This window comes from Dendrobates tinctorius, unplaced genomic scaffold (assembly GCF_039654945.1).
Source record: "Dendrobates tinctorius isolate UK_male_01 unplaced genomic scaffold, ASM3965494v1 ptg000102l, whole genome shotgun sequence".
Taxonomy (NCBI): domain Eukaryota; kingdom Metazoa; phylum Chordata; class Amphibia; order Anura; family Dendrobatidae; genus Dendrobates; species Dendrobates tinctorius.
Window position 1 is genome coordinate 35,743,627 of NW_027361770.1, and position 17,522 is coordinate 35,761,148.

Consider the following 17,522-nt stretch of genomic DNA (forward strand, 5'->3'; position numbering starts at 1 on the left):
TTTATTATAGTAAGATATAGGTAAGAATAAGTATTTTTAATATTGTGAAATATATGTAAAAATGAGAATCAATTTTTATATTGAAAAAATTTTTTTTTTTTTTTTTTTTTGAGAATCCAGAATTCTTTAGGTATATGAACCGGACTGACATAAGTAGATTGATAAAAACCATAAGGAAAATTAACCCATTGTGTCTCATATGAGGAAAGAAAAACCTAGTGGAATAGAAGGGGAAAGGGAAAAAAAAGAAAGTAAAACTGCATGCAACCATGTACGGGGAGACCACTATCAAAATTGTATAGTGAAAGTACTCATAAAAATACTAGACAATAAATAAATTAACCCATTAATAAGGTTTACAAATAACCAGATGACGAAAATATTAAAGAAACACTTCAGAAATTTCATTTAACCCGTTGGGTTTCAGAGTATTCAACCTATACATCCAAAAGATTTCCTTTCTATTTAGTTGCCCCATCCTATCGGGATGGTTAATAGGAATCTGTTCAATAGGGCTAATCCTTAATCCTTGAGGGTTCTTATCATGTTTATTAGCAAAATGTCTGGACAGACCATGCAGTAAAAAACCTTTTTTAATGTTATATCTATGGGAATTTATTCTAAGATGTAGCGGTTGTGTGGTTCTGCCGACATATTGTCTCCCACAGTCACACTCAATTAAATAAATCACATATTCCGAAGTACAATTAAGAAATTCCCGAATGGGAAAAGATTCATTCGTAGTGGTTAGATCGACCACTAATCTTTTCCCATTCGGGAATTTCTTAATTGTACTTCGGAATATGTGATTTATTTAATTGAGTGTGACTGTGGGAGACAATATGACAATATTATTTTTGTGGGTTTTCTTTCGTGTGCATCCTCACTCATTGAGTTGCGCCACTGATTTCCTTTGGAACTCATAGGAAATTAACTTGAACACTCCAATTATTTTTACACTTTTTATTCATACAAAAAAACTTTTTTAATAACACATTACTTTCATACACATATTAATATACACTTTATTCATTCATCTCGGAGATATTTTCTTTTTGGTTCTTTTTTTTTCTGTTTCTAATCCGAGCACTTTCCCTGGTGCAGAGGTTTGTCGCACTACGATTCCCGTTTTTCTTTCTCATATTCATATTTTTTCTTTTTTCCTCTTTCACCATTCCTTTTCATCTGTAAAATATGATAAATATATAACTGGTTTTGTGTTTTATTGAACAGTTAACTTTTATATACTACTGTGATCTTTGACCTTTGCGGCGCACCTCGTGTCTTTCATGGCGCCAAATTTGAATTCAGGATGTATAAATGCTGTGACAGCTCTTTGTATTCATGTGTCAACCCCTGAAGAAGTGTTATACTTCGAAACGCGTAGGGATTAAAGGGTTAACTTTTGTAACCTTGTGTGATTATGAAATTTGTCTGGCAGCGCACTCAAAGTCCATGAATTTATTCCTAAGTAACTTTGTTGCGGTTCCGCTGTGGACCGTTGGACGTGCAGCAGGCTGACACATTATACAGGCTTTACTTTTTTTCTTAAAAGGTGAGTATAATTACTCTATTTATACATTTTACCCGGATAAGACCCTATTGCGCTCTTGTCTCAACCTTCTAGTGTATACTATTAAAGACCCGTCCTGTGTGACGCGACCAGCAGGCCGGTAACGGAAACAACAAGACACGTCACGTGAAACTGTCCCGTGTGACACGGCCGGCAGGCCGGTAACTAAAACAACAAGACCCAGGGGAAGGGGAAACAGTTACAACGGTGGGCCCTGCGATAGGGAACGGGGACGTGGAGACCTCCTGCACTCCCCTGAGTCAGTGTCCCTCACACTCCTAACGTTCCCTAGGCCAGTTCCGCACCGGGCGCCGATCAGGATACCTGTCACTCTAGCACACCCTACACCTATCCCTTGCTAGGGAGCTGGGTGGTGCAGGCACTGGCCCCACCGCTGTATTAATACACACCGGGGAAAAATACAAACAGGGAAACACCACTTAGCTTTGCTCTGTTGCTCTTGCTCCCAGCAACAGAGTCCACCACCAGAATGCAGCTTTCCTCCTGAATAGCTGCCACCAAGCTCTGTCAGAGCTGCAAGGAAATCCCCTCTGACTCCTTCCACAACAGGGCTCTGACTGAGCTGCCAGGACCTCTCTCTAGATCCTTCCTCTACCAAGGATGATTGAAATGAACTTTATCACCAACCATACATTTTTTTTTCTGCTGAGCCATGGACCCAATGCAGACCTTTGCCCAAATGCTGCAGATCTTTACTGTTGAGATTAAGGGGCTGCGCGGTGAGTTGGTGCAGCAGGTGCAGCTGTTGGTGGGCTTTGGGGGGTCTGGTTCAGGCACAGGCTCAGCCAGAACCCAAGATATCCCTCCCTAACAGGTTTTCTGGAGGGAGAGATCAATTCTTGGTATTTCAGCAAGCCTGCAAATTATATTTCAGGCTGCGCCCTCGTTCATCAGGGAGTGAAGAGCAATGGGTGGGAATCATTATGTCCCTTTTTAAGGGGGATCCCCAATCCCGGGCCTTCTCCCTGCCGGACGATTCACCATCATTAGAGTCCGTGGACGAGCTTTTGCGGCTTTGGCGCTAGTGTATGGGGATCCTGATGGCGTCGCCCTGGCGGAATCCCGACTCCGTAGGTGTAAACAGGGAGCCTGGGTTGCTGAGGAGTACTGCTCAGAGATTAGGAGGTGGGCCACTGACACTCAGTGGAATGACCCTGCACTTAGGAGTCAATTTGTGCAGGGTCTGTCTCCAAAGTTGCAGGATACTCTGGTGCAGTACGCTGCCCCCAGGTCGCTGGAGGCTGCCATGTCCCTTGCCATCCGGGTGGATAGACGCCTTAGGGAGAGACATACACAAAATGTGCCCCCTGTTGTCCTCGCTAGGGAGGAGGACCCACCAGTGCGGACGGAGGAACCCAGAAAGCCCGGTGTTGTTGGTACAAAAAAGGGGCGTCTGCAGCTCGTCGTGGTGGGGGGATACGCTTTTCCTGTGGGAAGCCGGGCCATTTCATGAGAGCCTGCCCAGTGCGTGCCAAGTCTCCAGACGAGCCTATGCAAGTAGGAGGAGCTAGTTTGTGTACGGAACTGCCTACGGTTTGGGGAGTGGTGTCGGCATGTTTTTACTGTGGGCAGACTGGTCATGCCCTGAAGGCTTGCCCAACCCGCACCAAATTATCTGTGCCATCTGAGAAGCCACATTCCCCTGGTCGTGTGGAGGAAGACGACCTGGGAGTGTGACAACAGAGGTGATGGTTGACGTGGTACCTGAGGGCATACCGGTGCTTGTGGACAGTGGAGCAGAAGTCAGTCTGGTGGATGCTCAGGTTCTCCAGACTCATAGTCTGAGGTGTAAGACGCTGGACAAACCCATAAGCGTCCAGGCCATTAACTCTGTCCAACTGAGCCAGGGGGGGGTTAAACCAAGTCGTAGAAGACATTGAGCTGCATAGCGGACATCAGGATGTGTCTCAGCCATACTACATCTTGGAGGGAAATCCAGCACCTATCGTTGTGGGCCCCCCTTGGTCTAAAAAACACAACCCGGTCTTAGATTGGTGGACTAGGGAAGTAGTCAGCTGGGAGCAGTCGTGTGAGGGCTGCTGCCTAGGGGCTACTGTCTCTGCTGTCTCCCTACAAACGTCCCCTTCCTCTCCAGTGGTAGCAGCTGAGGTGCTGCAGGAGAGTAGGGGCAAGGCTCAACCCTCGCCATTAGCCAACCCTGAGAGGCACAGACCTCGTAGTAGGAGGGGTTGTAGGGTGGTGTTTAGTGCCCCACCAACTAGGTAAGTTGGGAACTCCTTTCCACACTCCAATACCTGCATCCCACACACAGGATAGTTCAGCACTGATCACATTGCGGCTCATGCTTAGAGGGTAGCAGAGCACCTCTGGTGATTCCTTGCTTCGTAACACGAGATGTGCTGGGAGGTGGGTGGAGTAGAGATCCATATAAAAGAGTGGGAAGGTTTAGAATTACAGGTCAGTCTAACAGGAGGTCAGGTGAGAGGAGTTCATTTCTGAAGTTAGTTTTGAGTTCAGTTTAGAAAGAGTGCTGCAGCTGCCTCAGTGATCTGAGCCAGCTGGCACGGGAAAGAGAAGAGAAGGAGAAAGACGTAGACCTGCAACCTAAGCTTCCATAAGAGAGAGAAGGAACAGTGCGGAACGAAGGAGTAGGAGAACAGAGAGGAGTTGTGGGTTGGAAGAGGAACCCTGCCTATAGGTTCTCAGCGCAAGGCCGGGGCCCGGTCCCCGAGGTTGTATGGACACTTATGGTTCTGCAGCAGACACCGGTGGATTAGTTGGCTGTAAATGCACTACTCCCATCTAAGACTTGGGACACAACAGCAACACGGATAGAGAGATGGGATCCAGGAGGTCCCTGATCAGGCTACAGCTGTCTGTCATACAAGTAAGGTTCTAGGAACATCTGACAGAAGGAACTTCAGAGTAACCATGGTACTGGAGTTCTTCACACTAAAAGGTGCAATAGAGGAGTCGTTCAGGAAAGGCACATGGTGGAGTGTTGGAGAGGAGAACCCTGACTTGCCCGGGAGGTTGATTGAGTCTCTATCCCGGAGGACACGGCACGGAGGCAGGCACCAGTGGTTACCAAGAACTGTGAGTAAAGCTTTGAAACTACAAGCCCTGGTGTCCTCCATTCATTCGTCGCTAACACCTCCAGCACCGCTACATCTGGGTGACGGCATCTATACCATTCTGCGCCTCTCCTCGTCCATTGCACCTACACTGCCCTGGGACTACAGCTCCACCTGTGGGGAGCTACACCATCTTTGCTGAAACACACCATTGGTCCCAGCGGATCTGCATGCAGCGTTGGCTTAACATCTCCCTTGCCAAACACCACGGGTGGCGTCACGAACTATACAAATAAACTATTACACTATTAACATCACCGCCATTGATATTGAGCGCCCAGGGTCACTGACCGGGTCACTGCTGCTGTGACACATCCCCCTGACACCGGCCCGGTACCGAGTACCCCGCTGCCCTGGGTGTGAGGGCGACCCAATTTTGGTGTCACGAACAGGATGACGAGACCCGATACCATCGGGTTCTGTGCGCCTGAAATTTGTGAGACTTTGTGCTTTTGAAAATGTGCAGAAGACCTGATTTAATAGACTGTAAAATGGACATTAGAAATGGCCGCTGGCGCGGAGAAGAAGGGCGTGAAGAGATGGGAGGTCCTAAGAAAAGACCATGAAGAGTATTGGGCCTTCACTGCCTGAACTACTATGTGACAGATACATGGCCCACCCCCCGAGGGGTTCGTATACTGGCTTGGTATGGAGGCGCTGGAAGAAGACGCCGCCCCCGGAAGGAGGGGCAGAAGAAGCCAGTGGCGGGAAAGGGGCCGAGGCAGGAAGAAGAATGCCGGAACACCATTTTGGAGAGTGAGGGAAGGAGGCCTGCGGAGCGCCGGGAAACGGATCTCCCTGGCGCCATGGCTGACGGCTCCAACCCGAACTCTGGAATGAACCGACAGCAACTAGAAGCTGAAATAGCTGAATTGACAGCCAGTCTGCAGCTGAGGAAGGATGCCTTAGAGAAGCTGAGATGGTAGCGCGCCCCGGAGGGGCCTACACCAGCGGTACCCTCTCCATCGGTACCTGCCGCTACCACACCGGACTGTCCCCGGGCAGCGCTGATCTATACTTCTACCCTGACTGTACGGCTAGGTGCTGCCTGCCCGAAGGAGTTACCGGAGGACCCGGGAGTGGAAGCGGAGCTCCCGCCCGGACCTGACGCGGCTGTGCAGGTCCCCGCAGAGACCCCTGTGGATCTGGAGCCATCATCCGCTCCATCACCACCTGCATTGGAGCAGAGGCCGCACCGCCAGGAGGCCCCAGGTATGTCGGATGTTCCTCCACCTGGGAAGGCCCTGGGGTGTACCGCAGTTGCAGCGGCTGGCCAGGTCGTCCTGGATCTGGTCTGGGACCGGGATGCTAGTGCCGTGGGTGAGAGCAGGTCCCGGGAAGAGAGGAAGGAGGAAGAGAGTTGGGCAGGATGTCAGGACACCATTCTACAGCTGGCAGCGGAATGTCGGGAGAAGGAGCAGAGAAAGAAGGCTGTGCTGGGCACGGATCTGGCCCGGAAAGATATGGCCCGTGCTGGGCATCATGGTCCCCGGGATGCAGCTGGATCGGGGCAGGTGCTGATTGTAAACCGAGAGAAGGGGTTCGGATTTATTGCAGACCCCAAAAGGATCAGCGACCTGTTCTTTAACCGGCGGGACGTGGAACCCCATCTGAGGAGGGGGCATCCTGATAGAGACCTGCAGCCTGGGGAGTATGTGACCTTCACCCGGCATGAGGGACTCCGGGGGTGGTACACCCTGAATATCCGCCATATTCCGGAGGAGTTTATTGAAAGGTACAAGCCAAAGAGACCTTTTGCTGCCCCTCCACCCACCGTTACCACTCAGACTGCTCAGGTACCCGATCCTAGGAACCAGGCTGCTCTTGCATCACCTCCAGTTCGGCAGCCCAAACCAAAGATCCCTGGTTTGAGACCGTGGGAAGAGGAGTACTTATGGATTGCCAATGACTTTGAATCTGGTAGCCATTAAGAAATAATTTTCAAAATATCTCGTTACCCAGGAGGGTTTGTTTGCACCAGTTGTGCCTTGTTTTTGCTATCATGTTTTTGTTTTTCTGGTAGCACTTTTGTTGCCTAAGTTTTTGCAATGGCAGCATTCTCACCACTTGAACTAGCGATCATGAACTTGGAGTGATCCAAAAACTTTTATTGTAAATAGTTGCACCTCTTTAGGTGCCTTTTCTTGGCTTTACATTTAGTGACTCTTTGCGAAGATAATGTTTTTGCATGGACACTTTTCGAAGATGATGTCTACCTCAAAGGACACTGCAAGAAATCCCGGCTGGGAGCAGTGTCCAGCACTTACAAGAATAACTGTTGAATGTTTTACTGTGAAGTATTTGATAATGTGTTTTATGAGTATTAGTAACTGAGAAATGGCTTTTATAGAAGAATTAGGAATGTCTGATTTAGAGATGAGTGTGAATAAAGAATTGAAAGTAGACCGGTGACGGACCAGGTACTTGCGGTCAGCGTCTTGCGTCTAGAAGAGACAGTGAAAGTAGAGAAATATATGTGTGCTAGAGAAAAATGGAAGAAAAATGTGTTATAGAGAATAGCACTTTGAATTGAGAATTGCACTTAGAATTGTTTGTAACGTTCAAGATGAGTACCTCCTATACTAGGAAGATTAGTATAAGAAAAGTTGTTATGCACTACCAAAAATTTTTGTATGTTTCTTTGTTGTCTACTTTGTTATCTTGCAGCCCGCGGACGTGCTGTGTTTAATGGGGGGGTATGTGGTGCCCCTGAGGCTCAGTCGCCACAGAGGTACTGCACCTTCTCCTAAGGTTTAGTGCCCCACCAACTAGGTAAGTTGGGAACTCCTTTCCACACTCCAACACCTGCATCCCACACACAGGATAGTTCACTACTGATCACATTGCGGCTCATGCTTAGAGGGTAGCAGAGCACCTCTGGCTATTCCTTGCTTCGTAACACGAGATGTGCTGGGAGGTGGGTGGAGTAGAGATCCATATAAAAGAGTGGGAAGGTTTAGAATTACAGGTCAGTCTGACAGGAGGTCATTCGAGAGGAGTTCAGTTCTGAAGTTAGTTTTGAGTTCAGTTTAGAAAGAGTGCTGCAGCTGCCTCAGTGATCTGAGCCAGCTGGCATGGGAAAGAGAAGAGAAGGAGAAAGACGTAGACCTGCAACCTAAGCTTCCATAAGAGAGAAGGAACAGCGCAGAACGAAGGAGTAGGAGAACAGAGAGGAGTTGTGGGTTGGAAGAGGAACCCTGCCTATAGGTTCTCAGCGCAAGGCCGGGGCCCGGTCCCCGAGGTTGTATGGACACTTATGGTTCTGCAGCAGACACCGGTGGAGTAGTTGGCTGTAAATGCACTACTCCCATCTAAGACTTGGGACACAACAGTAACACGGATAGAGAGCCGGGATCCAGGAGGTCCCTGATCAGGCTACAGCTGTCTGTCATACAAGTAAGGTTCTAGGAACATCTGACAGGAGGAACTTCAGAGTAACCATGGTACTGGAGTTCTTCACACTAAAAGGTGCAATAGAGGAGTCGTTCAGGAAAGGCACATGTTGGCGGAGTGTTGGAGAGGAGAACCCTGACTTGCCTGGGAGGTTGATTGAGTCTCTACTGCACTGCACGGAGGCAGGCACCAGTGGTTACCAAGAACTGTGAGTAAAGCTTTGAAACTACAAGCCCTGGTGTCCTCCATTCATTCGTCGCTAACACCTCCAGCACTGCTACATCTGGGTGACGGCATCTATACCATTCTGCGCCTCTCCTCGTCCATTGCACCTACACTGCCCTGGGACTACAGCTCCACCTGTGGGGAGCTACACCATCTTTGCTGCAACACACCATCGGTCCCAGCGGATCTGCATGCAGCGTTGGCTTAACATCTCCCTTGCCAAACACCACGGGTGGCGTCACAAACTATCCAAATAAACTATTACACTATTAACATCACCGCCATTGATATTGGGCGCCCAGGGCCACGGACCGGGTCACAGCTGCTGTGACACATCCCCCTGACACCGGCCCGGTACCGAGTACCCCGCTGCCCTGGGTGTGAGGGGGACCCATTTCCCTTGGTGAATTGTGGGGGTGTGAGTGTGGTGACACAGGGGGACGCCTCTGTTGTCAGTTCCAGAGAGAGTTCACTGTGTTGTGACAAACGAATGTGTGGCAATAAATGTTCAGGTCCGGACCTGTGTGTGAACGAGCATGTATGGGTGGCCACCAAAAACATCCAGTGGAAGTGTGTTGCGGGGGTCTGGAATTCTCAGGTGATCGGGCTGTATCTGGTGTCGGCTATCCAGGGCCAGGAGACTTACCAGCTGAAGTTACCCACATACTTGCCCATACACCTCTCGTACCCCAGATCGGCGCTTTGGAGATGGGTGGTGCCTCCGGAACATACATTGCCAATACCATCGGTGTTCGTTTGTCATAAACCTGAAGTACAGGTAGTTGCTGGGGTGAACTCTGGACCTGGGCGTCCCCGCTGTAGGTGGTTCCCTGATGAGGAGCGGTCTTGAGGGTCCAGAGGCCCCTCATTAAGGGGATGGTACTGTCATGATCCATGCTGGATCATGACAGATAAAATGCACTAGTAACCTTTTTTTTCCTTAAGCTTGGTGCTTAAAGATAGTTTTCCCCCGGTGGCCATTAGGGTCATTGCACTGTGTTGGTTTCAGTTCTAGTTTTCCCCCCGGTGTCCGTTAGGGTCATTGCACTCTGGTTTCTTTAGTTTAGTGCATGTGATTATTAAAGCTGGTGTGATTGCTCTGGCTGCTATAAAAGAGTGTCAGGTGTTGCAATCACTGTTGGTGATAGTGACCATTTCAACCATCCTTGGTGAGGAAGGATCTAGAGAGAGGTCCTGGCAGCTCATTCAGAGCCCTGGTGTGGAGGGAGTCAGAGGGGATTTCCTTGCAGCTCTGACAGAGCTTGGTGGCAGCTATTCAGGAGGAAAGCTGCATTCTGGTGGTGGAATCTGTTGCTGGGAGCAAGAGCAACAGAGCAAAGCGAAGTGGTGTACCCCTGTTTTGTGACTTCCCTTATGTGTGTTTCAGTGCAGGGGTGGGATTAGTTTCCGCACCGTCCATTTCAGGGCGAGCTAGGGTTCTTAGGTTCCAGCTCAGCGACAGGTGCGGAGCCTGTATAGGGACTGTTAGGAGTGTAGAGACTGGTTCAGGGGAGTGCAGGAGGTCTCCACGTCCCCGTTTCCTATCGCAGGGCCCACCATTGTAATTGTTTCCCTGGTGTTTCCCCTTATTTAAATTCGCCCTACTGGAGGTGGCGTATCCAGGGTCGCGTGTGTCATATAAATTTGCCCTGCTGGAGGCTGTGTGTCCAGTCACACGTGACCATTACAGGGGGGAAATAGTATGTGGGGATTTTAATCTCTCTATGGATAGAAATTTGGATTGTTCACAAGGAAAAAGGCAAAGTCGGAGGGAGCTAGGATTGCTAGCACATGAATATCACCATCACGATTTCTGGAGATACTCCCATGCGAGTGAAAGGGACTATACATTCTATTCCTTCTGACATCGTACATACAGCAGGATAGATCATTTCTTATAGACAGTGCTGTCCTCCGGAGGTGTTTATCTGTGGACATAGGCCTAGTCACATGGTCTGACCACGCGCTTATTTCTCTACAACTAGCACTCTCTCATCAGGTTAGCTCAGTCTTCAGGTGGCGATGGAATGAGTCGTTATTACTGAATGATGGCGTAGTTGCAAAGGTTAAATCTGAGATGAAGCACTATTTCCAGACAAATTACTCCAAAGAGATCACTGATGAGACTATGGGCCGCTCATAAAGCGGTGATTAGGGAATTTTACTACAACAGGCGTCCTTTTTAAAACGTAATAGGGAAAAAAGCAGAAATGACCTTATATCCCCCTTACACCATTTAGAGTCCACAAATAAGTCTAATCCTTCTCTTGCTGTTTCAAAATAAGTTTTCCAGATTAGATTTAAACTACGTGAAACTTTCCTCTCTATATATGCCCATAATCTAAAGAAATCTAGAAATAAATTATATGCCACAAGTGATAGGGCGGGTGCCCTGCTAGCTCGTAGAGTTCGTAATAGGGAAGTGAAATCTAGAGTGGAATATTTAGTGGATGCTGAGGGACGGCTTGTTAGAAATCAGATTGAAATTGTAGAAGTATTTTCCAAATACTATACCCAGCTTTATAATTTTAAAGAAGATACATCTACTCCGCAACCTGATCAACAAGAAATAGACAAATATCTTCAATCAATCTGCCCCATATTTCCCCAGACCAGTTAACGCTTTTGAATGCCCCTTTCACGGAGGAAGAAGTTCAATTTGCTATAAACCATACTAAACGATATGGGGCCCCTGGTCCGGATGGATTCTCAAATGTCTATTACCGATGTTTTCAACAAAATTTGATTCCCTTTCTATTACGTCTATTTACAGCGTGGAGAGAAATGGGCAAAGTGTCAACACCCGGGTTGAAGGCTACGATCACTACTCTCCCTAAACTGGGGAAGTCCCCCACGGTCCCAGGCAATTTTAGACCTATAGCACTTTTGAACTGTGATGTCAAGCTATTCACAAAGATTCTGGCGTCACGTTTGAAATTGATTATTCCATCACTGATCTCTCCGGACCAGGTAGGGTCAGTGGCTGGATGCGAAGCAAAAGATGGTACAAGGAAAATGCTGGATTTGATAGGGGTAGCGAAGCTCTCTGGTGTCCCCAGTGCATTCCTGTCACTGGTTGCTGAAAAAGCATTTGACAGGGTGCACTGGGGATATTTACGGGCTGTCTTGACTAAATTTGGCTTTGTGGGTCCCATCTTTTCAGCAATTAGTTCAATGTATTCGACTCCCTGTGCTAGGGTACTGTTGTCGGGTTTCTTGTCTGGAATTTTCCAAATAACAAACGGAACACAACAAGGATGCCCCCTATCCCCCATTATATTTGCACTATGTATGGAACCGTTGGCTGAGCGCATAAGATTAGATTCCAATATCTCGGGGATCAAAGTGGGCCCGGTAACACATAATGTGGGACTTTATGCAGACGATGTCATAATCTCGTGTGTGAATATTGGGCCACCGTTCTCAGCTGTCATGTCCGTGCTGGAGGAATTTGGTAAAATATCATATTACAAGCTAAACCCTACGAAATCCTTGATATATCCAGTTGCAGTCCCAGATCCACTACGCAGACCTTTTGAGAATAGATTCCCCTTTAAGTGGATGCCAGACGGTATCCCATACTTAGGAATTACACTAACAAGCTCCCAAAATGTAGTGGATAATAACTTCTCTAATCTAGAAAAAAATATTAAATCAGTTAGATAAACTTCATAATATTATGACCTCATGGATAGCGAGAATCAATATTTTTTAAAATGATAATACTTCCCAAAATTATCTATTTCTTTTAAAATCCCTAATAGGAATATCCTGTTACTTCAACGAATGGCCAATCGTTATATCTGGGCACATAAGCAGCCAAGGATAGCGAGTAACCTATTATATTATCCATATGCTAAAAGGAACTCTCCTCGCCTAGTTTTGGAAGCTGAAGCTATTAAGATTAGCCAGTATACACCAGGTTTGCCAACAATGGTAGCCACATTACAGTATTGGAAGAAATTAGCCCCGTCCCTAATTAAAATCCCCCTAAGTATTGTGTCTCTGAGAGCTCTTGAGGCACATATTCCATATATAGACTTACAAGTCTGGATAACGGCGGGGATTAGGAACCTTCAGAACTTGATGGGGAGCTCAGGGATTCTGCCCTTTGATCACTTAGCATCCAAACACCCAGGTATACGCAGATATTTCTATCAATACTTACAGATACGCCATCTTTTGTCAACTTCACCGGAATCACCCTTTTTAAACTCCAAAATAGATCGCAGAGCTAATGGATATTTCTTAATACCAGAATCCGGCCTCAAAGGAGTGTCCATCCTATACAAGGCTCTGAATGATCCTGATGTGGATATAAAACTTCCTTATATGTTTCTCTGGAATTGTTCACTGGGAATATCCCTGGAGCCGGGGGCTTGGAGAGATGCTCTGGGAGAGGTTTTCCAGGTCTCATCATGTCTTAACCATCTTGAACAATGGAAAAAAAATTCACCTTCGTTGGTGTAGGTTTCCGGTACAAGTGGCTCACTTTGGCCCGGACCAATCCCCATTATGTTGGAGGAGATGTGGGCTTCGGGGGACACTAGAACACATGTGGTGGGACTGGCCAGCTCTGAATAATCTATGGAAGGACATTGTAAACTGATTAAATTTGCTGATGACACAAAGCTAGGAGGGATAGCTAATACTAGAGAAGAGAGAGAGAGAGGATTCAAAAAGATATAAATAAACTGGAGCAGAGGGCAGCAACTAACAGAATGGTTTTTAACAGGGAGAAATGCAAAGTACTACATCTGGGCAATAAAAATGAAAAAGCATATACAGAATGGGAGGAATAGGGCTAAGCAACAGCACATATGAAAAAGACTTGAGTATACCAATAGATCACAGACTGAACATGAGTCAACAGTGTGATGCAGCAGCAAAAAAGGCAAATGCAATTCTAGGATGTATTAACAGAAGCATACAGTCTAGATCCTCTTTGGTCAGACCTCATCTGGAATATTGTGTCCAGTTTTGGGCGCCACATTTTAAAAAAGACATCAACAAACTGGAGCAAGTTCAGAAAAGAGCGACCAGAATGGTGACCGGTCTGCAAACCCTGTCTTATGAGGAAAGGTTGCAGGATTTGGGAATGTTTAGTTTGCAAAAGAGAAGACTGAGAGGAGACTTAATAGCTGTCTACAAATAACTAAAGGGCTGTCACATTGTAGAAGGATCAACTTTATTCTCATTTGCACAAGGAAAGACTAGAAGCAATGGGATGAAACTGAATGGGAGGAGACACAGATTAGATATTAGAAAAAACTTTTTGACAGAGTGATCAATGAGTGGAACTGGCTGCCACGAGAAGTGGTGAGTTCTCCTTCAATGGAAGTCTTCAAACAGAGGCTGGACAGATATCTGACTGGGATGATTTAGCGAATCCTGCTTTGAGCAGGGGGTTGGACCAGATGGCCCATGAGGTCCCTTCCAACTCTACTTCTCTCACATACTGAGAGTTAGATTGCTAGTGGCGGCTAAATGGAAATGTGCTACAGTTCCGACCATTACAGAAGTAGTTGAAAAAATTAACTTTCACTGTGAGCATGAATTAGCCCTTACACAAACCGCCTCTGCAAAAAAGAAGACTCAGCATATATGGGATCCCTAGCTGCAAAGCCGGTACGCAAATGTGCCGACTCGGCCATGTGATGTATAACATACGTTTGAAAACTGGTTCTACTGTTTTGGTGTGTGGGGTTTGGGTCCTACCTTTAAAGTAAATCTGATGGCAAGAGACTTATTACACTATCAATAGAACAACGGAGAAGGAAAGGAGCGAAACGATGATTGATAATTTTGCAAAAATTTTATTAAATAATTTACAAAAAAGTGCACAGAGTCATGATGAAGTGTCAATATAAAACAGATGAATATACACCCAGAAAGGTTCCCTCCACTGACCCAGATGAAAACTGTGTCCACCTGTATATGATGTTATGAGTATGTCCACAATAAATAGTTCAAATTGCAACACAATCAAGATAAAGAATGCCCATGGACACCCAATGATAATCAAAATATTACTATATGTATATATGATGTTAGCAACAGGTCCAAAAAGCCCCACCAAGGCCCTGCTGTAATATCATACTACACCATTAAATGATCATAAGATACGGTAACGGTAAGTACATGTGAATAGGAGCTACAAAAAGCAGTATATTGGATTGAAAAAGCCCATGGACACCCGATAATAGTCAAATTCTACTATATGTATAAATGGTGTTAGCAACAGGTCCAAAAGGGCCCCACTATAATATCAAACTGCACCATTGAATAATCATAAGATGTAGTAACAGTAAATGTACATAAATAGGAGCTACAAAAAACAATATAGTAGAACAGTATGGTATAATATTATCAGAGTGTCTGCATTGAACAGAAAAAATTGAGATACAATCAAGATAAGTGCGTCCATATCAAATTAAAGTCCCTGTATGTATGTATAAGAGTGATATATCCACAATGGGAAAATTCCAGTGTAACACCATGCTGCACCATGGTTGAATAGTGAGATGCAGCAATCAAAAATATGCCCAGGAACAATTCCTGCAGAGGACAATTCGGTGTAAAGAGGCACTTACCGGGCAGAACACAGAGGGAAGGTGAGGGAGCGTCTGGTAGTGACCTCCAACGCGCGTTTTGCAGCATTAACAGGCCGCTTTATCAAGGAGATGGTATCTGCCTCTCCACAGGACCTTAAAATACCCTATAACCCCTGTCACATGATCCGAATCGGCCAATCAGAAGAGTATGGGCGGCACATGCGCTCTGGGATCGGCCAGCGTCGTCATACAGAATAGGTGCCATGCTAAGAATAAATACTGGCCAGCCAGAGCACAGCCTGTGGTACATAGCATAAAGACACCTTTCTGTCAGCGGCCTGGTGCCTCCACAAAGCCATGCGCACAACTCCCTGTGGTTAGATTCCCAGTGGACTCCATATACATATAAAGTCATATGGGACAGGAATTAATATTTTACTTTCAATAATATGTCCCAAAATCAGCAATATGTGAGCCGCAACTTAAATAGGCATATATTCAGTATAATAGATATATATTAATATCCTATCACATATTACCTTTTGGGAGCAATATAAAGTTGTAAAAAAAAATATATATATATATATGTGTAGGGACCAGTAAAATGCTCCCACATATCATATGGATTCAATAATTCAAGAAAAATTCATAACCATTTAAAATAAACGAATGTCAAGCATTATAGGAGTATCCGATGTTTACATAAATAATATCCCAATTATATACATAAGATACAATAAGGTCATAAGAAAAGAGACACAAAATCCCTATACAGATATTACAATAGCCGCCATATCGGACTTCATATGCATGAATAAGAAAATCTTCAACGTTGAGGCAATCACGGGATTTCGTTCCATATGGGCATAGGTACAGGGCAAAGGTCCACAAGAGACGCAGGATTCTCGCGGTCACTAAATGGAAATAATAATAACAAGCATATAAGTGCAAAATAAAAAACAGTTAAAAACAAATATAAAAACAACACACCACCAGAACACATATTTAAGGGTGATGCCAGCATGTGGAGAACGAACCACAGGGAAAAAGCAAGTCATTCCGGGAGATAAGCCTGAGGGTTTTTTTTTTGTTTTTTTTTCCTGTTTTAATTTTAATGCAAGACATTTACTGTATGTTAATCCTTATGTCTTCTTCTGTCATGTTATGTGCTAATGTTGTAGCACTGATGTTTTTTATGTCAATTTTTGTTTGTCATGTTTAAACACCAATAAATAAGATTGGATCAAAAAAAAAAAAAATTGCTCCTATAAAGGATGTCCCTATTTGAGCCGTTATGATCATAGCCAATAAATGCCCTGCCTTTTTCCCTTCATAAAAATATACCTGGAAAATAATCGCCAATTCTTGGCCTTCTTCCCGTGTGTTGAGTATGCCTCTTACGCCTCTTTCAAGTCATTAGGTCCGTCTCTGTACTTGACAAATTTCTTTTCCGTGAGTCTAACCTACAGTGGGGAAAAAAAGTATTTAGTCAGTCAGCAATAGTGCAAGTTCCACCACTTAAAAAGATGAGAGGCGTCTGTAATTTACATCATAGGTAGACCTCAACTATGGGAGACAAACTGAGAAAAAAAAATCCAGAAAATCACATTGTCTGTTTTTTTTTCATTTTTGGAGGAATAAGAATACTGAGTTGCATCCATCAAACACCATACCTACTGTAAAGCATGGTGGTGGAAACATCATGCTTTGGGGCTGTTTCTCTGCAAAGGGGCCAGGACGACTGATCCGGGTACATGAAAGAATGAATGGGGCCATGTATCGTGAGATTTTGAGTGCAAACCTCCTTCCATCAGCAAGGGCATTGAAGATGAAACGTGGCTGGGTCTTTCAACATGACAATGATCCAAAGCACACCGCCAGGGCAACGAAGGAGTGGCTTCGTAAGAAGCATTTCAAGGTCCTGGAGTGGCCTAGCCAGTCTCCAGATCTCAACCCTATAGAAAACCTTTGGAGGGAGTTGAAAGTCCGTGTTGCCAAGCGAAAAGCCAAAAACATCACTGCTCTAGAGGAGATCTACATGGAGGAATGGGCCAACATACCAACAACAGTGTGTGGCAACCTTGTGAAGACTTACAGAAAACGTTTGACCTCTGTCATTGCCAACAAAGGATATATCACAAAGTATTGAGATGAAATTTTGTTTCTGACCAAATACTTATTTTCCACCATAATATGCAAATAAAATGAAAAAAAAACAGACAATGTGATTTTCTGGATTTTTTTTTCTCAGTTTGTCTCCCATAGTTGAGGTCTACCTATGATGTAAATTACAGACGCCTCTCATCTTTTTAAGTGGTGGAACTTGCACTATTGCTGACTGACTAAATACTTTTTTTCCCCACTGTATGTGACGCAGTGAGGGGGATCATATGCGAGGGTCTATATGTGTCCCCCAGGATGCAGGTGGAGTCTTATTAAACCCGCTGGAGCACCTTGTGTTCACAGCAGAACGCCTGTGAACCACAAGGCAAAATAAAAGAAAGAGTGGATTGGGTCCAAGTAGTTGACCCAGTCAGATTTTTAGGAAAACCCCTTAAAGACCTTTTATTTTTAGAGGGAATTGCAGGTTTGGTAGTGGGGTAAATCCCTCTCTTCACTCAGGGTTTTGGAAGTGGCTCTATGGCCACGATTCCATTTAAA

The 17,522-nt window shown here is 45.5% G+C and overlaps 1 long non-coding RNA gene across 1 annotated transcript; it reads right to left on the reverse strand.

The window, feature by feature from the left end:
- Positions 1–948: 948 nt before the first annotated feature.
- Positions 949–15,626, reverse strand: LOC141099770 (uncharacterized). Its single transcript, XR_012234522.1, has 2 exons — positions 14,901–15,626; positions 949–1,185 (listed from the first exon to the last, which is right to left on the reverse strand). It is a non-coding gene; the product is annotated as an uncharacterized lncRNA (long non-coding RNA).
- Positions 15,627–17,522: the final 1,896 nt, after the last annotated feature.